This window comes from Saimiri boliviensis, chromosome 7 (genome assembly GCF_048565385.1).
Source record: "Saimiri boliviensis isolate mSaiBol1 chromosome 7, mSaiBol1.pri, whole genome shotgun sequence".
Classification (NCBI taxonomy): Eukaryota; Metazoa; Chordata; class Mammalia; order Primates; family Cebidae; genus Saimiri; species Saimiri boliviensis.
Window position 1 is genome coordinate 81825700 of NC_133455.1, and position 25980 is coordinate 81851679.

At 39.0% G+C, this 25980-nt stretch overlaps 1 protein-coding gene across 1 annotated transcript in view; it reads left to right on the forward strand.

Annotated features, from left to right (window-relative positions):
- Positions 1–10408: 10408 nt before the first annotated feature.
- The window catches only part of DYRK2 (dual specificity tyrosine phosphorylation regulated kinase 2), a 61111-nt gene continuing 45539 nt past the window's right edge, over positions 10409–25980 (forward strand). The window contains exon 1 of the mRNA XM_074402867.1: positions 10409–10447. The gene's annotated coding sequence lies outside the window, so the exon portion shown is untranslated. The remainder of the gene's footprint in view (positions 10448–25980) is intronic.

Consider the following 25980-nt stretch of genomic DNA (forward strand, 5'->3'; position numbering starts at 1 on the left):
TGATTGCACCACTGCACTCTAGTCTAAGTAACGGAATAATGAAAGCCCAACTTTTAGGAAAAAAAGAACAAAAGAAAGGAAGAAAGAAAAGAAGGAAGGAAGGACAGAAGGAAAAACAAAGAAAGGAAGAAAGAGGGAAAGAAGAAAAGGAAAGAAAGAAACAGAGAGAAAGAGAAAGAGGAAAAGGAGGGAAGGAAGGAAAACAGATTTCAAATGAAAAGTGGGTACAGCAGGATACTGAGAGTATGACCAAGATAAATTACTAAAGCATAGTCAAGAAAGGTAAATGAAATTTTTGATATAATATTCTAATTCTAATGAATTTTAATCCTTAATAAATATATTTCATAAAATCCATCAGGTAAGATGATCTTTGGCAAAGAAAAAGTAGGATCCTTCTGAGTGGTGCACTGGAGCCAGCTAAATTGGTCCTGGTAGGCGTATTTATACCGTGGAAATTGGCCAACACACAAATCAGTTTTGCTTTTGCTTTTGTTTTCCCCCAGAGTGCCTGTTGTTAAACATTTGTCAGCACACTATTGATCCCTCCTTGAGTGAAGGAACTAGGAATCATTGAAAATATCCACAATTTAATTCCCTCCAGACACCAAACTGTTTCTATGCCCCCTCCTAATCCCCTCCAGTCCTAAAACCTATTTTGTTGTTAAGATTATCAGCACATCATTACATTTGCAAAAAGATAAAGAAATTCAAAAGCATAACATAAAGACAGGTCTGATGACTCTTGTTGCCCAGCCCTGGTGAAGACCAAGAAGCTGATGACTAGTGGCAATTCTCTACTTTAAGAGCCTGTTTCCCACAGGTGAGGGGGACCCGTCACGGGCCTACAGTGATTCTGGTGACTCAAAGGAAAGCAGTCCAACTTGTTTGGCCAGTTCTTGGGTTATTGGGCAGTCATTAATAGCTTTGGAGCTACTGAAGTCTCCTCTGGTGCCCTCAAGCTTCATTACTTCAGTGAAATTCAGAGAAAGGTATTTGTTTTACTATTGCCACTTTGGTATCATTTTATGTTTTCTCTTTCCAGAAATTTCTGTGCCAGAGCCAAAGTCATGGATCTGCATCTGTCTTTTCTCCTTTTTTTTTTTTCTAAGTGTTCATGATCATGCAACAGATACAGCCAGCAAGTTGCAAAGCCAAAGGAAAACAACAGGCCTTTGATTAGGCTGTACGTACTGCAGCGCGAAAGGGCACCGCAGCAGTTGGGGGAGCCCACCTTTTTCATTCCCCAGAGGTGGGTGGAAAAGGGGGTGTGGGTTGGAATTAAGGAACTGGGTTGACTAGGCCAAGGCTGGTTGGGAGCCTGCAGTCCAAGGAGAGATTATTGCTTTATTGACTCTGGTTTAAAAAAAAAAAAGTGACCGTCTTACATCATCTTAGCAAGACTGAAAATTTCCCATGATTGTCAAAGTGCATGAAATGCTAGACAGATCCTTGAATGTGAGTGGAAAGGGAAAGCAGGGGTTGTGGGAGGAGAGGGAGATACCCACTTCCTCACCAAATAGAACACCAGGACCTGCTGATGGGTGCAGGAAAGTGAGTCAGGTCTGGCCTTAAGGATGTATCCTGAATACTGACCGATGCTCAGTTTTCTTACTGATACATCATTAGATACCAGCTGTCATGACTTCTTTGCTCCTTTCCTGTCAATTAGCACCCAACTGAACACTGCACAGAAGAACTCTCTTTGCTACAAGAGGATTTATGCAAGCACAGCTCAGGTTCATTGAAACACCTTGCTGGTTTCTTTCCTGCAGAGGGATGGTGAAAGGAGTTTTTAGCACCAATCAGCTTTTCCTTACCAAGTCACTTCATAGCCACATACCCTTGTTTGTCCCAGACAGAGGGATTTCTGGGATACAAGACTTTTATTGCTAAAATCAGGAAAGTTCCTGGCAAACTGAGATGAGAAGTCACCCTAACTGTAGCAGTATCTGATGAGGTGCCAAATGAGTAAGAGAGACAGTAAACACTGATGATCATGCAACAGATACATAGTTTTGTATTGATAGCTAGTTTTGTACAGTGCTCTGTATTTTACAATACACTTTTACATACACTATCTCATTTTAACCTTATAACAAATTAAAGAAGGCAGAGGAGGTATTATTATTGCTTCACGTTGATGAAAAAATTGAGCCACAAAGATTAAGTGACTAGCTTAATGACACAGAGCTGGTTAGTAACAAAAAACCTGGGTATTGCTTCCAACTCTCTGTGGAGTGAGATAGGGTACGATTGATAGCTGGAGTCCAGTGTTCTTTCTGCTGTACCATGTTGTCTCTCTAGTTATAGGCAGAATGGAATTCCTTTTTCTCTCATTACTTGCCTTTTTTTTTTTCTTGTTATGTTGCTCTGTTGTAGAGTGACAGTCTTGTAGTGAAGAATAATTCAATGGAAATTCATAGCTGTTTCCCAATCGCCAACCACCAGGAAGCACAGATGCTCAGACATTATCTGTGACTTCTACCCAAAGGCAAGGTAAAATGGCATTTCCAAGAATTACATTCAAATGACGTTCAAATGGTTTTCTGGTGGACGGAGGAACTGAAGGCAGCACTAGTTCATCAGAGAATGCTGAGTGGAGAATCACAGAGGTAGGGAGATGAGAGAGCTGTGCATCTTAAGGCAAGATGACAGGCTCAGAAGTCATCAGCCTCAATCAGAAGCACGCAGGGTTCTGGGATGAGAAACATGACTCAGCATTTATCTTTTCCTATAAAACATAGCAGTGTGTTAAGGCTGCATTTGAAATTTTACTCTAAGACCAGTGATAATATCTAAATTATAGTCATGACATGTATACCTTGATATCAGGTAGAATAGAAATTTGTCCTAAAATTAGAGAAGTTACGACCAAACCCAAACCTATCATTTCTGTATACAGTGACAGTCACAAAAGTATGAATATCCATGGAGAATTATAATGAATCTACAATTTATCTGGTCAGTTCCATTTCTTTTAGAATGTCAAGCAGCATTTGATTTGTGATAATGGTTCAGATTTTCAAGATTAAATTCATATTAATATGGTGTCTTTTAAAGCAAGAAAACCCATTTGCTACGGAACGAAAAAATCTGCACTATAAATGAAAAGGCTTTATGCGGGCAAAACAAAATGTCTCTGAGATGCAGTAGAGCAATATGGTATGCTGGTACATATGAGATAAAGAAAAGAGATAGGGTTTTGCAATTAAGCAGATTCAAGTTCAAATTCTGGTTGTGTTAGTGTGTGATGTTGGGTGTTAGGCCTCAATCTTTTCATCTGGAAAATGTACCTGTTGTAGATTTGTGACACTCTTAGATCTGTGGCCTCATAGATTTGCTTCCTCAGCTTCCTCTGCCTTGTTACTTTTGTGGACAGCACATGGAACAGGGAATACAAGGTTTCAAAAGATTTTAAATCATTTTTTTTTTTTTTTTTTTATGAGATGGAGTCTCACTCTGTCACCTAGACTGGAGTGCAGTGGCGCAATCTCGGCTCACTGCAACCTTCGCCTCCTGGGTTCAAGTGATTTTCCTGCTTCAGTCTCCCAAGTAGCTAGGACTAGAGGCACATACCTATCACCACACCTGGCTAATTTGTTGTGTTTTTAGTAGAGACGTGGTTTCACTGTGTTAGCCAGGATGGTCTCTATCTCCTGACCTCGTGATCTGCCCACCTCAGCCTCCCAAAGTTCTGGGATTACAGGCGTGAGCCGCTGCGCCCAGCCTAAAATCATGGTTTTTAACACATCTGTAATGCGGTAAACTCCTTCCACCCATCAGCACTATCTCTCCTAAACCAGGTCTAAGCCACAATATTTGCTTCACAAACTGCAATACTTAAATGCTTTTGGAGCAATTGAAATGTTTTTTAAAATAGGAAAACCTCCAGTTTACCTTACCAGAAGCTGCAAGGACATTTTCTTCTTTTATATAAAAAGATTGACACACCTCAGCACACTAAAAGGCATGTAAAATAGGTTAGCAATTCAGATCTCCTGGCCCTTCACACTGGGCAATACCACTTAATGCCACAACTGAGGCATTTCCTCCTATCCACAGAAGCTGTAAGAGTTAAGTGACATAATGGCTGTAAAAGTTCCTAGGAGGGTACCTAGCTCAAAACAGTGCATTCTCCCTTCAAACTTTGTTTTCTGAGTTATACAATTATTGAGACATTTTCCATTTGATATCACACTTTTTTTTTTTTTTGCCATTGTACCCAGAATAATGCACTCTGATGATTCTATGTTTTTAGAAAGAGGGCCTAAGGACACAACTTTTATTCAAAGCTATCTAAAAGTCTGACTGCATGAAGTGATATTATTATCATTGAATCATGAAGCTTCTAGTCATCTATCAGCTTTTTTATAGTAGTGATGTAATATTAACTTAATACTTTATGTTGTAAAAAGTTAGGAATCTTTTTTACACATTGAAAATAGACATATTGATGTCCTACCTAAAATCCGTAAAGCAGAAATTATATATAAACAAATTTGCAGGTGCCTTTAGTCATGATGAAGGATTTCTCAGAATCTTCTATTCTCTTTTGTTGAGACGGATCTCTCTCTCTCTCTCGGTTGCCCAGGCTGGAATGCAGTGGCGTGATCTCGGCTCACTTAAGCCTTGACCTCCTGGGCTCTGGTGATTCTTCCTCCTCGGCTTCTTTGATGGCTGGGACTATAGACACACACCACCCTGTCTGGCTAATTTTGTATTTGTTACAGAGACGAGGTTTCACCATGTTGCCCAGGCTGGTGTCAAACTCCTAGACTCAAACAGTCCTCCCACCTTGGCTTCCCAAAGTGTTAATGATTACAGGAGAGCCACCACACTCACTTAGCACCTCAGAATTCATGGATATAAAAGTGTTCCGATTTATTTGGCTTTAGAAATGAGAAAATCTCAGCATTGTAAATGTTTTTGTATATTCTGTTTTTAACTGCACTAAGATAAACAGTACAGTTATATATATGTATTTATATATTTTTTCCATGTTGGGGTATTTTCTGATCTTTCTCTAAAAAGCCATATATGACAATTAGCAGTAAAATGGAAAAGATAAAAACTATATTGGATTTAATTTGGATAAAGATACAGATTGTTTTCTATTTAAGATTTCAAAATATTAATGATCTAAAACAAAACACATTTTGCTATTGGTCAGTTTTACTCTGGTTGAAGAAATGCATCTTAGACATAAAAGAAATCTTACGGCCAGGTGCGGTGTCTCACTCCTGTAATCCTAGAACTTTGGGAAGCCGAGGTGGGTGGATCACCTGAAGTGGAGTATTCATGATCAGTCTGACCAACATGGAGAAACCCCGTCTCTACTAAAAATACAAAATTAACTGGGTGTGGTGGCACATGCCTGTAATTCCAGCTACTTGGGAGGCTGAGGCAGGAGAATCGCTTGAATCCAGGAGGCAGAGGTTGCTGTGAGTTGAGATTGCGCCATTGCACTGGGTAGGCAACAAGAGAGAAACTTTGTCTCAAAAAATAAATAATAAAAAGAGAAGAAATCTTAAATAAGGAGCATCTTCTAAATGTTAGCCATGGGAGAAAAAAATAACAATGAGGCTTATCCACTGTTAAAGACTGTTTGTATCCTCTCAAAATTAATCTGTTGAAGCCCTAACCCCCAGTGTGATAGTGTTTGCAGACGGAGCCTGTGGAAGATGATTAGGTTTCGATGAGGTCCTGAGGATACAGCCCTGATACCACGAGATTAGTGCCCCTATAAGAAGATACACTGAGTTTGCTGTCTCTCTCCACAATGTTAAGAACACAGCAAGAAGGCAGCCATCTGTAAGCCATGAAGAGCACCCTCACCAGAAATAAACCATGCTGGCACCTTGATCGTGGATTTCTAGACTCCAGACCATGAGAAAATGAATTTCTCTTGTTTAAGCCACACAGTCTGTGCTGTTTTGTTATCGTAGCTTGAGCAGATGAATCTGTTTACCAGAGGGGAAGATGGACCTACATGCTATGGCTAGGAAGGAATAATAACTTATCATTGAACCTAAATGCAGTGGGATGTCCTGCCTAAAATTTTAACTATGCTTTTATTTGTGTGTGTGTGTGTGTGTGTGTGTGTGTGTGTGTGTGTGTGTTTGTATTTTGTTTTGTTTTGTTTTTGCTCCTGGGTTAGCCTTGGGAGGATAAATGACTACTGAAAGGAACATGGCTTCATCCCCCAAAAGAAGGTGAAAGTGTAGACAGATTGTCTGGGAGTAATCAAGGTCTAATATTAAGGAAAGACAGGGAAAGGTCTGGTGGCCTTTACTGCTGTGAGTGTCTGGGACCCAAAAAGACAGTAAGAGCCTGCTGTGGATTAGGACCTCAAAGTTAGTAGCTTCCTAGCTCACTCTTGTTATTTATATGCCCAGGAAGAAAAAAGGGACGCTGGTTGGGGGTCCTCGAATGGTGGGCTACTAGGCCACTTATGACATGGCACTCTTTAGACGGAGCATTGGAGGATAGTTTCAAAGTAAACTGTGAACGTGGGAATTGGAATGAGGGACCTCCTTGCCTAAGCTTGGATTTGAGCAAAAGAATTAGCCTTGTTCAAAAATCCAAAATGGTAGAACCAGCTTCCTGAAAGACATGGCTCCTCATTTCCGTCCACCCCCAAGGACCTGGGTCAGAAATATTCCTCACTGCCCTTTAGATCTTATGGAACAAGTTTTTTTCAGCGACACCATGTGTTGGTGAGAAGCTATGGCAATAAATGTCTGATCTCTGCTTGGGTGTGGAAGTCAGACAAATTTCTCTATTAACAAAACCCCACAGACTGAGTGGCTTCATCTATATTTGCCCTTAGGGTTCTTCGATATTGAAAGAGTAAGGGTAGTCTCAAGAGTATGACACTGAACTTGATAATCTGGCACGTGGGTGTTCAAGTTACTTTTTAAATTTAATTTAAAATATAAAAGAAATATGTATATCTCTACAGTTTTACTGCAGGCATAACTGTAGCAGTGTGTGCTTAATAGTTGTCAGTAAGTGCCCTCTGAAAGATTTAAAGTCAAGTGGATGTTGGTTCAGAAAGGGATCACGGTCTGTGTGTTTCTTTTCAAATAAATGACTGAATTTCTCTCCTGGCCGAGGTTGAGAGACTGCAGTGAGCTATGAGCTATGATAACACCACTGCACTCCAGCCTGGCTGACAGAGTAAGACCCTGTCTGGGAAAAAAAAAATTAAGAATTTATTTCCCAAATGGTTAGCATGCTGTTGAGTATTAAAAGTAAGTGAGACTAAAAATGACAAACTTATTTCTGTATTCGATCTTTTTAGCAATATTCTTTTAATTCCTCTCTCAAGCTACATTTATGGATAAATAGGTAAAGCAAGAGTTATAATTTTGTTCACCATTTGTTATCTCTGTGAAAATGGAATGTCTGGTGAGAACAAATACAGAGTAATATCCTGATGAACAGGTCAGGTATAAAATCTGGATACCAATGGCCCATATTAACGTACCCAATTAAGTGTTTTAAGGTGAAAATCAATTATGCTTTCTGGTATTGTCTTAGTCCATTCATGTGGCTATAACAAAACACCTTAGGCAGAGTATTAAAAACAACAAAAATTTATTTCTCACAGTTCTGAAACTTGGAAGTCCAAGATTAAGGCACCAACAGATTTGGAGTCTGGTGAGGGCTGCTCTGCTTCAAAGACGGTGCCTTCTTGCTGCATCCTTATATGGCAGAAGGGGGCAATCATCTCCCTTGTACGTCTTTTATAAAATCACTAATCCTATTTATGAGAGCTCCACCATCATGATTTAATTGCCCCCCTAGAGCCCCAACTCCTAATACTACTACACTGGTGATTCAGTTTCAATACATGAATTTTGGGGGGACACATTCAGACCACAGCTAGTATTAAATGCTTTGAACTAGAATTAAGTTTTTTCTTACCTTTCTGAACACAGCAACGCTTCCAGATTCTACAATAATTTCAGATGAAAAAGAGACTGGTTTCAGCCACAAGTTCTCTTAAGCTCTGATATGGTTTGGCTCTTTGTCCCCACCCAAATCTCATTTTGAATTGTAATCCCCATGTGTCAAGAGAGGGACCTGTAATCCTCATGTGTTGAGGTAGGGAGGTGACTAGATCAGTGGGGGTTGTTTCCCCCATGCTGTTCTAGTGATAGCAAGTGAGTTCTCAAGAGATCGAATGGATCTGTAGGGGGCTCTTCCCACTTGGCTTTCTGTTCTCCTGTTACCTTGTGAAGGTGTCTACTTCCCCTTCTGCCATGATTATAAGTTTCCTGACGTCTCCCCAGCTCTGCAGAGTTGTGAGTCAATTAAACCTCTTTTCTTTATAAATTACCCTGTCTTGGACAGTTCTTTACAGCACTGTGAAAGAGACTAATACAAGCTCTTTATCTTGGCATCTCTTCACTTTCCTTCCACTCCACACCTAAATCCCACCTCTACTCCCATAAATCTATAATAAAAGTTTTTCATGCTTGAGGTCAGGTGTTCAAGGCCAGCCTAGGCAACAAAGTGATACCTTATCTCTACAAATAATTAAAAGTTAAAAAAACAAGTAGCTGGACATGATGGCATGTGTCAGTGGTACCAGCAACTTGGTAGACTGAGGCAGGATTGCTTGAGTCCAAGAGGTTGAGGCTGCAGTGAGCTATGAACTATGATTGCACCACTGCACTCCAACCTGGGCAACAGAATAAGACCCTGTCTCTTAAGGGGAAGAAAATGGTTTCTAGTGAGCTCATTAGCATTAGCATTCTGGCAATATTCTTAAAGATTTGATTAAAAGAGAATATATAGATTGTAATAATCATACTATGAAGAATCTTGTAAGACCAAAAAGTATACATTTCTTAAAACTCCAAAATCAGTCTTCTTTCCATAGGTTTTAAACCTATCATGTATTATGTAAAACAAAACAAAACAAAACAAAAACCTTAATCATATTTAAATAATAGGAAAATAAAATGGTGAATACTTGGTTGACTTTTTGATGTGTAGGAAATATACTTGCACCCTGAAGAGTTGAAGCAATTTATCCTGTTATGCAAATATGAAGTTTGTGGGTAACTTATCGTTGCATGACAGAGTATTTTTTAACTTGTCAAAACGATTGTGGCCTTGACTATCCACAGACATTTAATGCATCTGCAGATTAGCAGGTTAATAGTTTGCAATCTGCCATCTCTATTCAAAAACAAACTCTAGCTCTTGTCTAAGATTTTTTAAATTGGACAGTTTGTCTTTTCTTGTGAATTAGCTCATATTCACACATTAAAATCTCAGATCATATCTGTAGTTGACAAGGAAAACAGAAACATTGAGCTGTGCTGTTAAAAGGTAGATGACCTGTTAAGGAGTAAGCAAAGAGATTTAAAACAAATGAAAGTTCCTGCTCTTTTTGAATTCTAGTTTTCTTAATATGATTCAGCCTTGTTTTGTGGCTGGTGAAGTTTTGCATTTATAAATTTTGGCTCAGTAATTGTTTAGCTCAGAAAAGCCAACTGTATGTCATTAATTGTTGAACTGTTTACAGTAGTTTCATTTCTAACTGGAAAAGGCCCCTGGAAAATGTTTTCAGCATCTGAAAAGACCAATTTTTAATGTAGAGCATTTAAAATAAAACATCATTTTTTCAATATATCAATTGTTTTATAGTATTTTCTATGCTGGCATGTGCAATGTATATCAATGTTGATGATAGGGTATCTTAATCCTCTTATATATTGGAAATTTCTAGTGGTTTTCATTATATCTATATCTATATATATGCATTTATGTTTGATAGTGGTTGGCAGGTATTGCATTTTACATACATTTTGCATAGAACTGATCAACTGTTTCCTTTTGTTTTTTGAGATGAAGTCTCGCCCTGTCCCCCCAGGTGGAGTACAGTGGCATGATCTTAGCTCACTGCAACCTCTGCCTCCCAGATTCAAGCAACGCTCCTGCCTCAATCTCCCAAGTAACAGGCATACAGGCATTCGCCACCACACCTGGCTAATTTTTTGTACTATTTTCATAGAGATGGGGTTTTGTCATATTGACCAGGTTGGTCTTGAGTTCCTGACCTCAGGTGATCTGCCCCACTCAGCCTCCCAAAGTGCTGGGATTACAGGAGTGAGCATCATGCCTGGCTGGAATTAATCAACTATGTTTTTGTTGCATCTTTGCCTGTCTCTCTCATTGGGCTGTAAGCTCCTTGAGACCAGGAACTGTGGCTTTATCTTATATATTTCTGCCTAACACAATCCCATTATTGTTTGCATGCATTTGTTTTTCTGTCAACGTTCATTGGATGCTTGCTAGGTGTGAGGCAAACTACCAAGGCTTCTATTTGTTACCTCATATCCTCAGAACAACCTAATATCTTACGCATATTATTGCCTTCTTTTTTTAGGTGAAGAAATGAAGGCATAAAGAACATGGACTTTGACAGGTGAGTGGTAGCCTCAGGCTTCAAACCTGGGCAGCCTGATTTTAGAGACTGCTTTTACTTTCACAACTAGTGATTTGCATGAATTAACTGGGGTGAGAGAGAACCTGTTGAGGATGGTCCTAAAAGGACACTGAGGTAGATAAAAGAGCTCGTTTTCTTACATCTTGAAACCAGATTTTTGAAAGTGGTTGATTGCTCAACCCTAGTCTTCATACCTCCAACCATTATTTTACCTGGCCTGTAATTTACTTGAAATACCTCTATGTCCACATTCGGTATACAGTTACACTCCCTAGGGGCAGTGGAATAAGATCTGAAGTGCTCCAACCAGAAATCCATACTTCAAGCATTGTTAGTTAAAGTTGGAAGGATCCCAATAAAGAAGTATAGTATTTGCTGCAGTCTTGTAGCAAATATTTTAAATACTACTATCCAAATATGCCTTCCAGGGGTTGATGATGAAACGTAAGGATACTAGCAAATGCTTTACTATTGGTGAAATAAGCTGTGTTTATGATAGATGGTTACATGGAAAGATTTGTATAGAAAACTCCCTCCCTTGTATGAAGAAGAAATGGATAACCAAGTAGTCATGCAGCCAAACACCTTTGATAGAGTGCCTAGGTCTAGAACTGTAATTGGTCCTATGTCCCCCACTTTATGGAGTATTTTGTTGACTAATCCACCTAGCTTATCCTGCCAATAGAATATGTGTTATATTTGCCCAGGGGAGCTACTTTCATGCAAGGTGCTTGTCAGAACACCCAGAAAGTCAGACAGCCATATTTCTACCAAGTTTACAAGAACTGGTTGTAGGGCTATGTTTTGTATACATGTCAAAATCTGATCTGAAACTGGATAATAGGAAAGTTGTAGAAAAGGGAGGGGACATAAAATTCCCACCGTTTTTCGATTAACTGAGGCTACTAACAGTGGTAAATTGTGAATGGCTAAGATGGCTTAGGGAATTTCATAAAACCTAACTTTCTTCTTTTATTGAGATTATAAACCTTGGCATTATTTCCAGCATTTATGACTCTTTAGTTAATAATAATTAACTATTCAAAAAATTATCATTACATGGTGCCATTTACCTGTTTTTGAAATTCCCTTACTTTGCACAAGGTCAAAGTTATATAGACCATCCTTGTCAATTATAGGGGATCATACCTTGTCTATTATAGGGAAATTTTTATGCATGTTATTTGGAAGTATGAACAGATGATATCAGAGTTGTCCACAGGGCTTACAAAAAAAATGTTGACACTATGTCCCACCAAATGACTCTACAACAAACCAGCGTTAGACAACTGCATATTTGAGCATCGAATGACATAATTTCCAGGGATACAAGAAAACTCTCATGGCTTTCTTCTCCTTTCTAAAAATGTGAATTTCATACTGAATAAAAAAAGGAGGATTTACAAAGCTAGATTTTTGACCCAAGTTGGAGAAATCAACTTCCAAAGGATATTATCAGAAGTATTGCAATAGTTCTAAATGTATCTCTGCAAATGATTACCATTAAATCTATGCTAACTGGGGAAAAAGAAAATCTACTACTCAAGGGTTCACATAATAAAGAAGATGAAACCAGAATCCTCTGCTTTTCTGCCATGACTATTATATCTACCATTTGGCACAATATTTCTTTTTTTTGTTTATTTTATTTTTAATTAACCCATAATAATTGTATGTATTATACAATATTTCAGCACATGCACATGTTGTATAATTATCAAATCAGAGTAATTAGCATATACATAACCTCATACTTTTATTGTTTCTTTGTAGTGAGAACATTCAAAATTCTTTCTTCTAGCTATTTTGAAATATACGATACATTACTGTTAACTGTAGTCACCGTACTGGCACAAATATTTCTGTAAGGCTATTTATTGTTTTTCATTTAGGTATATATTCCACAGATGTGGATTTTAATTGAAAAATTATAACTGCTTATGGCTAGCTGAAAATATACTATAAATTTTCAGGCAGCCGTTCTCCAATAGAAAATTCCATAGTTATCTAATTATTGAGGAGTTGTTTGAGTAAGTCTTTCAAATCTGGTCTTTTTTTTGTGGGAAAGGATTTAGAGGATTTATCAGGTTAAATCTATTTGGGTTCACACCTAAGAATTTATGACTAGAAAAGACTCTGAGACTCCTTTTTTATCCCTTTTTTCTAAGTTAAAGTATAAAACATTTGGGACAGACTGCCACTGACTCTGTCCTTAAACATCGATAGACTAGGAGATCCTATATTATCCTTTTATACCTGTGGAATGTGCATATTACATCTCTGTTTTCAAGCTTCACTTCACTCCATTTAGCGGAAATGTTTAAGCTGTGTTGCCGTAAGTGTGAACTTACTCTCTGGTTTAAGTTAGGATGCATCAGGAAGAGTTTGCCAAGTATTTGAAGAGCTATAGTACTCGGTATTTACTAAGTAAACTTAAACATTGTGTGCTGGTGATCCATCAAACATTTATCAAATGCCTGCTAAGTACTAGGCACTCTGCCACACAAAGATAACTTCAGTGCGTCCCTGCACTTAAGGAGAACATCGGTGTTGTCACCAGGAGAAAGGCTACAGCCTAAAGTAAAGTCATCCCACCAAGAAAATTGGAATGACTCTGTTTGAGGAAAGGAAATGTCCAACACCAAGGTTACTACATGCCACTGTACTGGTTTTGCTTTATAATTTCATTTATCTCCTCCTGCCTGGCTAAAGGAGAGAGAAGACTAACATTGTGGAGATAAGTAATTGAAAGCAAAAACTGTAAAGTCTTTCTTCAAGTCACTAGTAAGCTTCAGGTTACAACACTCCTCCAGAAGTGATGAAGCTTAGAGAAATGAAAATATTAACGTACCTTCAGAATTGTGTCACAATTGGTACTAACTACAGTTGGCATGTATGCTTGATTTACAAGGAAATAAAAGCCAGAAAACAGGATTCCTAGCCCTCTGTTTCAGCCATCGTGTAATTTTTGCATGAGAAAAAGTAACTCTTTACACCTGAGCTTTCCAATATGGCAGCCACTAGCCACATATGGCCATCTAAATTTAAATTTAAATTACTTAACGTTAAATCAAATTAGATATTCAGTTCCTTCATCACACCATCCTCATTTCAGTGGATCGCACTCCATAGCACACAGGGCTCCTGGCTACTGTCCTGGGGACACAGATCACAGCACATTTCCATGATCACAGAGAGCTCTGTTGGACAATGGCTACTTTGCTTCAATCACTTCCCAGATCTCTTAATTTGAAAAACAAGGTTCAAGGTGGCTCAGACCTCCTCATTGCTCCTGTGTGCGTGAGTGTTGTAATTGGGCGACTAGAGCTAATACTTGTTTTCATGGTTAGAGTCTATCCATGTTATCTATGAAAGGTAAAAGTGATCCATGGAAAGGCAAGCAGGTAGAGCATCTCTGGAAGCACCAGCGCTACCAGTATTTCCCTTTGGCATTGCTATTGAAAAGAAGACAGGCTTATGTCACAATGGCCTGAGTAGTTACCTTGGTCTCCAAATCCTCGGCTAGAAGAAACCCTAGATCCTAACTCTACTCTCTGTCAACCTGGCTCACAGATCCAGCTCAATGGTCACTACTAAATGACCAATGGTCAGCTACCCTCACTGCTGCTCCCACCATTGCCCACCACCTAGTTCTGTGGCTCTAGGTATTGATCAAACCATTGGTAATTCCTCTTTGATACCGTGAATATGGAAATTATTCAATTATAGAACCACTGAAAGAATGAATATTAAGATATCCATCAATTTGGGTGGCTAGGATGTATTCTGAAAAAGATTTGTGGTATCCTTTGTTCTCAGCAAAATTCACCCTTCCTTTAAATTCTCTGATGACTCTGGCATGTTAGCAATACTGTGTCTTGATCTTTTTTGGAAACAAACATGTGAACATCTTCTTGGCAAGAGTGTTAGTATTCAAGTATTAATAACTAATATAATAAAGTGTATCAGTACCCTTGTGTCCATTGAGATCAGGCTTTTCAACCATATGTGTCAAGAGTAGATCAGGTTTTATTACCAAATAACTTTCCCCCAAAGACTTGGTTTTCAGAGCTTATTGGATTTTGGAATTGCAGAGAAGGGAGTGCAGACCATTGGCTCCCTGTTATTTCTCTTTCAGTGTCTTTGTAGGTGGTCAGAGAAGGTTCTCTGACCACCTACACTAGGACTACATTTAAAGAGCCCCCAAAGGCAACTTACAATTTTCTATCACAGGTTATCACGGTGTATGTTCCTTAAAGGCAGGAATCTGTCCCTTTTTGTTTCCTGATGTACCCCTATGTCACCATACCAACTTCAGTGCTGGCAAACAGTAGGCACTCAATAAATATTTAGAGAATGGATGAGGCAGTGAGTGGATGTTGGATGAATGACTCCTGTCATAGCCTCCTAGCCATGGCCTCTTTCCTCTAGTATGTTTCTATTTTTAATTATCCATGGCAAGGGATACTCTGTGTTTACTGACATTTGTTTTCTCCTGTTCATGGACACACAGCTAGCCTACATTTCCCAGTTCCTCCTGCAGTTAAGGAGGTCATGTGACTGACTTCTTACCAATGAACTGCAGGCAGAATACATGCATGTCCTTTCATGCCTGCCCTGTAAACCCTCTACATGCTCTCCTCCTTTATCCCCTAACCAAACACAGAGGAGCCAAGAAAGAACTCCGAGGCTCTAGAAGATAGCAGAGCTACAAACGGACAGATGCCCTGCAAGGCTGCGTGTTTGTTTGCTAGGGCTGCCATAACAGAGCGCCACAAAATAGGTGGCTTCAACAACAGAAATCTCTTGCCTCAGTTCTAGAGACTAGAAATCTGAGGTCAAGATATTGGTAAAGTATCTTCTGAGGGCAGAGAGGGAAGGATCTGTTCTAAGCCTCTCTCTTGACTTGTAGTTGGCCATCTTCATGTTCACATGACATATTCCCTGTGGATATGCCTGTGTCCAATTTCATATGAAAACCAGTCCTAGTGGACTAGAGCTCAGTCTACTCCTGCATGGCTTCATCCTAACTAATTCCATCTGTAACAGTCCTATTTCCAAATAAGGTCATGGTCTGAGGAACTGGGGCTTAGGACTTCCACCTATGAATTTTTTCAACCAGTAACAGGCCACATAGAAGGCCACTTGCCAAAGAAAGGCACATGCATTAGACTTTGCATAAGACATGTTGTGTTAAGCCACTGAGATTTTAGAGTTTTCTGTCACAGCAGCTCATGTCTCTTACCAACACTAAGACACCATTCTGTCACACTGACCTTGGCCTTAAGAGTAATAAAACGAATAATACATATTATCCTTTTTAGAAATGCCCCCAAAACATTAGGCTTCAAATCTTGCAGCATCTGATCGCTCCAGTGGATGGTCTGTTGTCTGGAGAAAGTTGCTCTCAGTGGTGTGGTGGCCAGAGAACAGTATTTGAGGCTGGAGGACCTGGACTTCAGTTCTGTCTCCGCCCCTAGAAAAGCAGCATGACCTTAAGGCAAATCATGTTTTCCACTGAACCCTTGTTTAGTCATTGGATAAAAGATCCTTCCCTCTTGGTATTGTTGGGAAGATTAATCAAATTAATCTTCCAATTAGCACAGAGTCTGGCACAGAGTAAGTGCTTAGTATGTTTTCTTTTTAAAACAAGAAGCAGCAGATTTTTTAATCTGGGAACTGTGATCTCACCTTTCTACATTTGCATTCAGTGTCTGAGGGACATAGGACTTGGCAGCCTTAGTAAGACAAACCCAGGGGCTGCTATTTGGAGAGATGGCCTGTGGAAGAGGAATTATCAGTGTTCTACATGACTCTGAGGGCCATCCAAGGAGTTTAACTCCATAAAGCTGTCCATCACTCAGTACTATCCAAAGATGGTCAGCATTTAAAGGCAATGAGTTTTCCATCTAGCAGTCTAGACCATGGGTCAAAGAGTGGTCCTGCCAGGCCTGGTTTCTGGGTGCCAAGAATGGCATGAGTTGACACACAATGAGACAATTTCCTAAAGTTTTGGCTGTGGTTGGTTTTGGTGGGGTGATTTTGATATGATTCAGATGTATGACCACTTGGTGGAGAGATTATGGAGGCATCTAATCACAGGATGAGTAATTGGGGTAGATTTACAACAAAGCCATTCCATGATTAGGACAGCAAAGTACATTTGCATTGAGTTAGACATAAAACAGGTGCATTCTTACGGAGGATGAGGAAACAAAGAGTTTTCTTGAACATTTGTGTACTCTGGGGAGGAACTAGAGTGGTAAGCCATGGCAGCATGAATGGCCATGGGAGGAGTAGGGAAGAAGCCACCAAAGGAGAAGAGACCAGTTCCCTGCCACCCTTTTCATAGAACAGGCCCCACTCCCCACTCAGAAAGGGCAGAATCCTTGTCAAAATCTATTTTCACAGTCATGAACCTTAGGTTCTCCAATAATCACCCGATCAAAACCAATCCACAGCCCAAACTTTCGGGAATTGCCTCCTGTGTGTCAACCCATCCATTCTCAGCACCAGAATCCAGGGCCCAGTAGGACCGCCCTTCCAGCCATGGTCTACACTGCAGGGCGCTAGACTCCCTCCCAGGCAGTGTGGTTCTGAGAAACTAAAGGACAGGTTGTTGACTTCAGACTTTACGGACACGGAGTGGGGATTGCTGACTCCAGCATTTACTAAGAGCTTGAGTAGGGATTCTCTGGAAACCTCATAGTCAGTTAAAACCATCATGCCTCACTTTATTTTTACCCTAATGACAGGCTAGATATAAGCCTCTCTGGCATCTGTGCTCATCCACAGGCTGCTCCGTGCTTCCTCTCTCCTATACAACCTCCCGCTGCTGCTCCTTGTTCCCTCATCAGTTTTTCCTTGGAACCATATGGAAACTCTCTACACCATGGCAAATGCATTCCCTACCTCTAGCTCCATGCCCTGATGGAACCCTGGCTCTCCCTACAATACACCCTGCACTTCTCTTGCAGTTGTTAATTCTCACACACACATACACACAGCATTTACCCCCAAGGAGTGGGTCGGGTACCAAACATCCCCCCTACCACCGATCAGCACCATTTCTGGTTTATTGCTTCTCTCCCGTAGTATAAGAAATCGTGCTTCTGGGAAGGCTTATGCCATCTGGCTCTACTTTCAACCACATGCTTAATTGCTCCATAAATGGTAGAAAAGACTAATTTTAGCATTTCTGTCATTTAGCAAATCACAAATTCTGCAGCATGAATTAATCCCACTTAATCTAGGTTGGTATCCTTGCTCTGTCCCTGACTAGCTATTTGACCTTTGGAAAAGTTATTTAACCTTTCTGAGCTTTAATATCTTAGAAAATGGGAGTAAAAATGCTTACTGAAGGAGATGACTGTGTGAGTTGAATGGCACAATGTACATAAAATCGTCATAATAACCACAAAATGTGGATTGAATTTGAATAGAAACATCTTTTAGGGTGTGAATGTAACTCATCCTGAGGTAATCAGGAGTTAGTTATCACTATTTTAGTTAGTTAACACTATTTGGTAAAATGATTCTGCAAGACATGGTAATGCTAGATACATGTCATTATATATTTGTTAAAATTCACAGAATGTGCAACACAAAGAGGGAGCCCTAGTGTGAACTATGGACTTTAGTTAATAATAATGTAGCAATATTGAATCATCATTTGTGACAAATGTACCACACTAATGCAGAACGTTAATAATAGTGGAAACTGGAGGAAGGGGAAGGGAGTCTTTGGGGACTCTGGACTTTCCACTTATGTTTTCTATGAACCTAAAACTGCTCAAAAACATTTATTAATTTTTCAAAAACTATTTATACAAAGCAGATTTGTTCATGAGTTGGTAATTGTTGAAGCTGACGATAGGGACATGGGGATTCAGTATATATTTCTCCTCTCTAAATCTTCCATGATAAGTTTTAAAAAATGTATTCACTTCAACTGAGTCTCTGACTTAATCTACCAGAAAAAGATAACTGACACCTCCAAATAACAGATGTTTAATTCATCTAGTATTTACTGGCAGTCTGTTAATCATCAAACTCAGTATTCATCTGAGTGGGGAGGAGATTCTAAAACACTTTTAAGACAAGCTTATCCAGCCTGCAGTGGGCCAGGTGTAGCCCAGGATAGCTTTGAATGCAACCCAATACAAATTCATAAACTTTCTTAAAACACCCTGACTTTTTGTGTGACTTTTTTTTTTTTTTTAAGCTCATCAGCTATCGTTAGTGTTAGTGTATTTCATGTATAGCCCAAGGCAATTCTTCTTCCACTGTGGTCCAGGGAAGCCAAAATATTGGACACCCCTGCTTTAATGCATGATGAATTCCTCCTTCAAAAGTTTAAATCTTGTTGCAGAGGCAAAATGACTGCTTGTGAAATAAGTAAGCAACACCAGAAAACAACCTAGTAGAGAACTTAAGTGCATGGCACAGAAAATAGAAGTCCTAGGAGAAGTCTGCTTACAATGGAATAAAAAAATCTATCAATAAACCTGAAAGTTTCTCAATATCAGAATTTCAGGAGTTCTGTCAGCAAAAATATATGGATTTTTGACTGACTTTGAGGCATAGATTGTCACATTATTTTCAGCCTGGATTTTTTTTTAACTCCGAAATATAAGACAAGATGCTAAAACATGTAGTAAGAGCTCATTGTGGAACTGAAAGAAAGGAAAAGATGAAGCACTAGAAAAGCATGCTTTAAGAGCTGAGTTATGCCCAGAGTTGGGCTGGATGCTGTCTTTTGAGCAGAGAACAGTGCCAAGCCTTGAGTTGTCAATAAAATAATCATTTAGGTGATCGCTGGCCTTGAGAATATTAGTGTGGGCTCTGTGGAGCATTCAGATAAGGAAAAGAGTTTTGTTTTTGACTAGTTTAAAATAACAGCATGTTTCTGTGCATGTATGTTTGATAGATGCATTTTGGAATTTATAAAAAATTGTCAAGACCTTATAGAGTACTTATGGTAAACTTTGCCTTATTGGATAATTAAATGATAGATCTGCATGAGATTTTAATGTGAATTCTCACAGAACTTATATGTTGTGATTTATCAAAATGTAGGAATAAAAGATTGCATATTTAGATTTTCATAGAGAAGTGTTGAAATTACAGCTCCTTGAGAACCAGGAACATTTGGGACTCTTTGTGTAGGGCTATTTGTTATTCTAAAATTAGACCTCAAAATCAAATTTCTTGAAACATAAAGCCAAGGAGGTTGTGAATTTCAAATCCTGGCAGCTTGTGAAGCACACAGGTATTTCGTGATGACTTTTAATTTAGATCTTGGAAAAGGAGAGTAGGGATTTGAATCTAATTAATTTTTTTAATCTCTCTCCCTCTCTCTCTACTTTAACTCGTGGAGTCTTAAATGGTAAATAAAGCTTTGAGAAGAGGAAGAACATCTCTGCTCTGAAATTGCTTTCCCCAACTTCTCAGGGGAGCTTTTAAATCATTCCTTGTGTTTCTAACTGCTGCCAATTCCTAGAAATTCCCTGGTTTTAAGAAAGAAATCCAAGAAACCAATCTGGATAGGAGAAAGAAGGGTATCTGTGCTGAGCACACTTGAAATGTAATAGCATAATAGCAGTCATTTGGAGAACACAAGTTTGGAGGTTGATGCTTTACCTGTCCTGATTCATATGGCCCTGCAACCACTCTGCCAAGGGGCTGTCTCTATTTTCAGAGGAAAAAAACTGGCACTTAGTTTGTAATATGCCTAAGGGCACACAGCTAGTGTGTGGCTAAGGATCTGAATCTGGAACTGTTTGATCCTAAAGCCCCAACTTCACAAAATGATGCTTTCATAGTTTTTTTAGTTTGACCTTCACGCTCTGTGTCAACAATATAAACAGAGGAGAATAGGTGAGGTTCTTGTTCCATTCCTTAAATAGAGACTCTCTGAACAAAGCAAAGAAGTGAGCCCCTCTTGGCAAAATTTAAGCCAGGGGTCCCCAGCACCCTGGCCAAGGACCAGTACTGGTCAGTGGCCTGTTAGGAACTGGGCCACACAGCAGGAGATGAACAGCAAGCAAGCATTACCACCTGAGCTCCACCTCCTGTCAAATCAGGGGTGGCATTATATTCTCTTAGGAGCAGGAACCCTATTGTGAACTGTGCATGTGGATCTTGCTGCATGCTCCTTGTGAGACTCTAATGCCTTATGATCTGAGGTGGAACAGTTCTATCTCAAACCCATCCTCGCTTCAGCCATGGAAAAATTGTCTTCCATGAAACTGGTCCTTAGTGCCAAAAAGGTTGGGAAGAACTGATTTAAGGGATACCCTCTTCTAGTCTCAAATATTCATGTTTCCCTCAATCTGTGAAACTGTTATACACACACACAGTATTGGACATTAATCATATACTATTTCCCTTCTCAGAATGGGTGGGGGTATTCTAAGATACTGAAAAAGAAAGCTATACTGGATGGTTTCACAGCCTGAGGTTGTGGATTGCTAAGGGTACAGGGATAAGGCAGCTAGGAAATTCGTAACTGAGAAGAAAGCAATTATTAAGCTAGTTTCGATATTAAAACCGAAATTGTATGTTCACTGGCAAAGGGCTTCACACTTTTAACAAAAGCCCTTAGTTATTGTCTAGCTTTACATTGAAATGACAGTATAATGAAATATTCTCCTGGAATCCCAGAGGATGAACACCCAGCTCAAGCAGGAAAGCTCAGAAAGGAAGGCACTGCACACGTGGTGAGCACATACTGCCCAGACACCGTGCTGGGGGCTTCATAGATTTCATTGAATTCCATCATCACAGCAGCCTCAAAAGAGAGGTTATTAGACCCTCTTCTATGCAGACCTTAATAGTAGCCATCGACATCTCTGATTTTAAAAAGATGCAAACGCCAATTCTTCCTATGTACATATCATTTTATAGACAAAAATAAAACCGATGCTGGTTTGGGCATCACTGGCATATGGAAAAGTACTGAATCTAAAGCAGAAAACCTGTTTTCGAGCCCTGTGCTTGCCAGTAACAAGTTGTGCAACTCTAAGCCAGGCTTAATTTAAGCCTCAGTTTCCTCATCTATAAAAAAGGGATATTCATAACGTATCTTACTAACTTCAGATAAATTAGCTCATGCAGTTCATTTGGGGTAACAATTCATAATAAATACCCAGGGGTAGAAACCAGGGAAGTGGGGAGCAGATTGTGAACTGTGGAAAGTGAGCCTCAGAAGAAAAACTCTTGGCCTATTTCACAGTTTTGCTCAGGGACAGCATACCCCCCACCCACACCTCAAATATCTTCTCTATCATACACACTGTTATGGTTTCTTATCCAACTCTGTCAGATTTCTATAAAATTGCCATGAATTGCAAGATTAAAAAAAGAAAAGAAATGTTTACATTCTTGCTATTAAGATCTCGAAAGTGTGTCCGCCACTTTATATCAACAATGAAAAATACAGGATCTCTGGATTAGCTGGAGGGAGCATCAGGTAAACAGAGGCAAAACACTTGTGAATAGAAATCAAAATGATTTTGGTAGCATAAATAACTTGATTACACTGAGAATCTTGATTCCGCACCAAAAGAAGAAAAAAGGACAAAAACAGGAAATCATCAAAAGGGACACGCCAGGAGATCAGCCAAACAGACATTTTCCTGGTACAAAGCAGATACTCAACGTTTGATGAAATTTGTAAGTAATTTTGAGGCTAACTCCTTCAGTCCTGAAAGTTTAAGACTTAAAAGCTAAAATTCACTCTCCCATGTCTTCCCTGTGGCTAAATGGGGAGATTAAATTTTTCTTAAATATTTCTGTAATGGTTTCCCCTAGCCAGCTGCTCTCTGGAAGAGGTCGAGGTGGCTGCAGTGATATGAAGTTGTCCCTTAAATCCAGACCTGGCAATTCTAAAAGGCAGTTTAGAATGTAAGCATGTAACTAATCAGCTATAATCCCAGTGTCAGTGAGGGCTGCAGTCATCTCAGGCTGGAAAGCCACTTAAATGGCAGCTGGCTCATATTCCAGGCTCATCATGGACCAATCACCTAAAAGAAATCTAGGAAGGTAAGTGATTTCCAGGTTACGTAGGGAGTTTAATTTAACAGAAAAGTGGTGCCCCTACCTGCCCCATCTGGTATTATACTTGTAACAGTATTGTGCCCTTTGACTTGGGAGTGCTCTGAAGGGTGAAGCATCTTGCTGAAACAGGTGTGGCATTCATACTATGGCCTTCATTGCTTGAAAGAAGGAGCCTACATGTCTATGGAACAATTGGAAGGAAAGTCTAATGTCTGTCCCCACAAAAGTGCAGACTGTGAAATAAAATAGCAAATTTGTATCAAGTGTTCCAATTTCTGAGAGAAGAGGGCACTGGACAGATTACTTAAAAGCGCAAAAGTGGCCAGGCATGGTGGTTCATACCTGTAACCCCAGCACTTTGGGAGGCCGAGGCAGGAGGATCACGAGGTCAAGGGATTGAGACTATCCTGGCCAACATGGCGAAGCCTCATCTCTACTAAAAATACAAAAATTAGCTGGGCATGGTGGCACACGCCTGTAGTCCCAGCTACTCAGGAGGCTGAGGCAGGAAAATTGCTTGAACTCAAGAGGCGGAGTTTGCAGTGAGCCAAGATCACTGCACTCCAGCCTGGCGACAGAGACTCCATCTCAAAAAAAAAAAAAAAAAAAAAAAAAAAAAAAAAGTGCAAAGGGTATGGAGAATGAGAAACAATCTTTGGGAAAAAGAACTGCTCACTCGAGGAAACCAAGTGAGCACTTTTTGGAAATTACTTTTCCAGAGAACTAAGCATAGGTCCTGGAAGTGTTAATGTGGCTTTATTTCTAGAGACTATTCAGAATTCCCACCACTGTAATCATCAGGCTTTGAAACACACTCTGTCTAAACAGTGATTTGAATTCCCACATACTCAGCTTGCTTTAGAGGGAGGTTTGGATAATTTGGGGCTTTAATTTTGTATATGGGCCACCAAGGTGTAGAAAACTAAGCCAGCTGTGGAATGAGAACTCCCAAGGGAAGGAAGTCCTACTGGGGATGCTTTGAACTCATTGAACACAACCATCTCACAATGAAATGGAGCTCCAAAAGCACTGATTTTCCAAGGTTTCAAAAGCAAAGACTTAATTAGAAAAAAATGCACGTGTTCTTAAAATAACCAACACTCATTTTTTTTCTAGTAATAACATTAAATTGCTTATCTTTAAATGGTTAAAAAGCTTCCTATATTAAAAAATAGAGGTTACGGTTTATTTATGTATATTAAGCCTGACACTGAGAAAGGATATCATTAAACAACATAACCAGAGGAATGGTAGACCAAATTGGGGGAAATACGGTGTGCTTCTGCCTGTAATGCCTGTGTGCAGGTTTGAGCAAATTGATCCAGAGTCGTAAATTCGCATCTGTTCTCTTCCACACTTCCTTGTAAGGATACTTGGAGGTTTATAAAATTTAGATGCTTACACATACTTTTTTTTTTTTTGACTTTTATTTGAAACATTTGCCTGTGAATCTATTCTTTTTTTTGAGATGGAGTCTCATTTTGTCATCCAGGCTGAAGTTCAGTGGCATGATCTCAGCTGACTGCAAACTCTGCCTCCCAGGTTCAAGTGATTCTCCTGCCTCAGCCTCCCAAGTAGCTAGAATTACAGGCACGTGCTACCAGGCCAAGCTAATTTTTTGTATCTTTAGTAGAGGTGGGTTTTCACTGTTTTGGCCAGGCTGGTCTCGAACTCCTGACCTCGTGATCCACCCACCTTGGCCTTCCAAAGTGCTGGGATTACAGGCATGAGCCACCAAACCCGACCGAATCTATTCTTAACAACAGTGCTTTTAAGATTTAGCTCATTTAAGGGTCTCTATGAAGCCAGTCTCATTAATAATTTGGTAAGTGTTAAAATATTCTATAGTTAACAGCAAATAGACTGTTACTACTTTATTTTGCTCAGATTAACAGCAAACTGATGGCACTGGTTTGGCATCTAGAAAATTGGTAATTGTCTTTAATTAAGGTATTTGGTCTATACTATATCCCTATATTTATTTTACCATTGGTTAGATCAAAAGATTTCACTATTTTTTTAACTGCTTAGCTATACTCTGAATATATTTCTTTTTTTATTTAAAAATGTTGAAAGTTTACCTACAGGAAATATTACATAGTTTTATATATTAAAATACATAATTTATATTTAAATAGAACAAGACTAGAAATATTAGACATTTATGATAAATGCTATGTATAAAAATCTAATAAAAAATAAACCCCTCTATGACCTCACCATTCAAAGATAATCACTGTTACCAATTTAATATATTTCCACTTAGTTTTCATTTCTGTCACATATTATTTGTGCATGGCTGAGACCACGTGTCTGAACCTGGTTTCACTCTGCATCAAATGTCTCATTATGTCATAAGCGTTTTCCCCACATCATTAACTTTTTTCACAGAATGCTTAATATATAACATGTCTCAATATGAATTTAAAATACTTTGTGTAACCTTCCTTCTTTTGCAAGATATATATTTTTTCTCCATTTAAAATAATGCAATCAAACTCTTTTTTTGCATTATTTTCTAAAGAAACTTTTCTGGAAATAAAAAGTACAGGAGTATATGATCTTTTTTATGTTTATAACCCATACTGTCACATTGCTTTTCTGATCCACAGAAAATATCAGCAATGTGAGAATCTCCCTATTCCCACTTCCGTGCAATTTGAGACTGTCTCACTAAATGCCTATATTTTCACCCAAATGTTTTAACATTCTTCTCTTTTTCCTTTTCCTTTTTTTCTCCTCTTTGAAATTCATTTTAAGTATCTCATTAGTGCTTTGAGTTTTTTTGGTTACCAGTATAGCTAAAACATTTTTATCAGATTTATTAGCCATTTATGGTCATCTTATATAAACTATTTTCTGTAGTTTGCTTTTGAAATAGCCCCTATGTGACTTTTCCTTCTGGCTGGTGTCAAAACATTTCTAGGACCAATTCCAATAAATTTACTCATTGCCTTTTGATTTGGTAAAAATTGAAAAGAATCCAGAAGTAATGATCTCTTGAGTGTTGATATTATTCCAAAGGTCCACATAGAACATTTGATTCAATTAAGGCAGTAATATTTTGTAGGACCATTATGTAGCTATAATTATAAATTCTTATATCAAATTCTGAATATTGTGTCCCTTGTTATAAGAACTCATTTAAAATAATATTTAAAATCAGAATTTAAGTTACATTTTTTTCTTTATTCCATCTTAGGGCAGTATCCTAAATATCAACTTGGCTGTGAATTTTGAGAAAATCCTAGCCACAGGTCATAATGTTCCTGTGTGCCAAGATAAGTTGGCTGAGAAACCCTGGATAAGATTCAGACATACATATAGGATGACACTTTTCATTTGGCACAGAATTGGCTGCACAAGAAAGTGTTCAAGGGATATGAACGAGGAAACTACTAATCTAAAAAGATCATCTTCTTATTTACTAAAATAGAGCTTGTTCCCCAAAT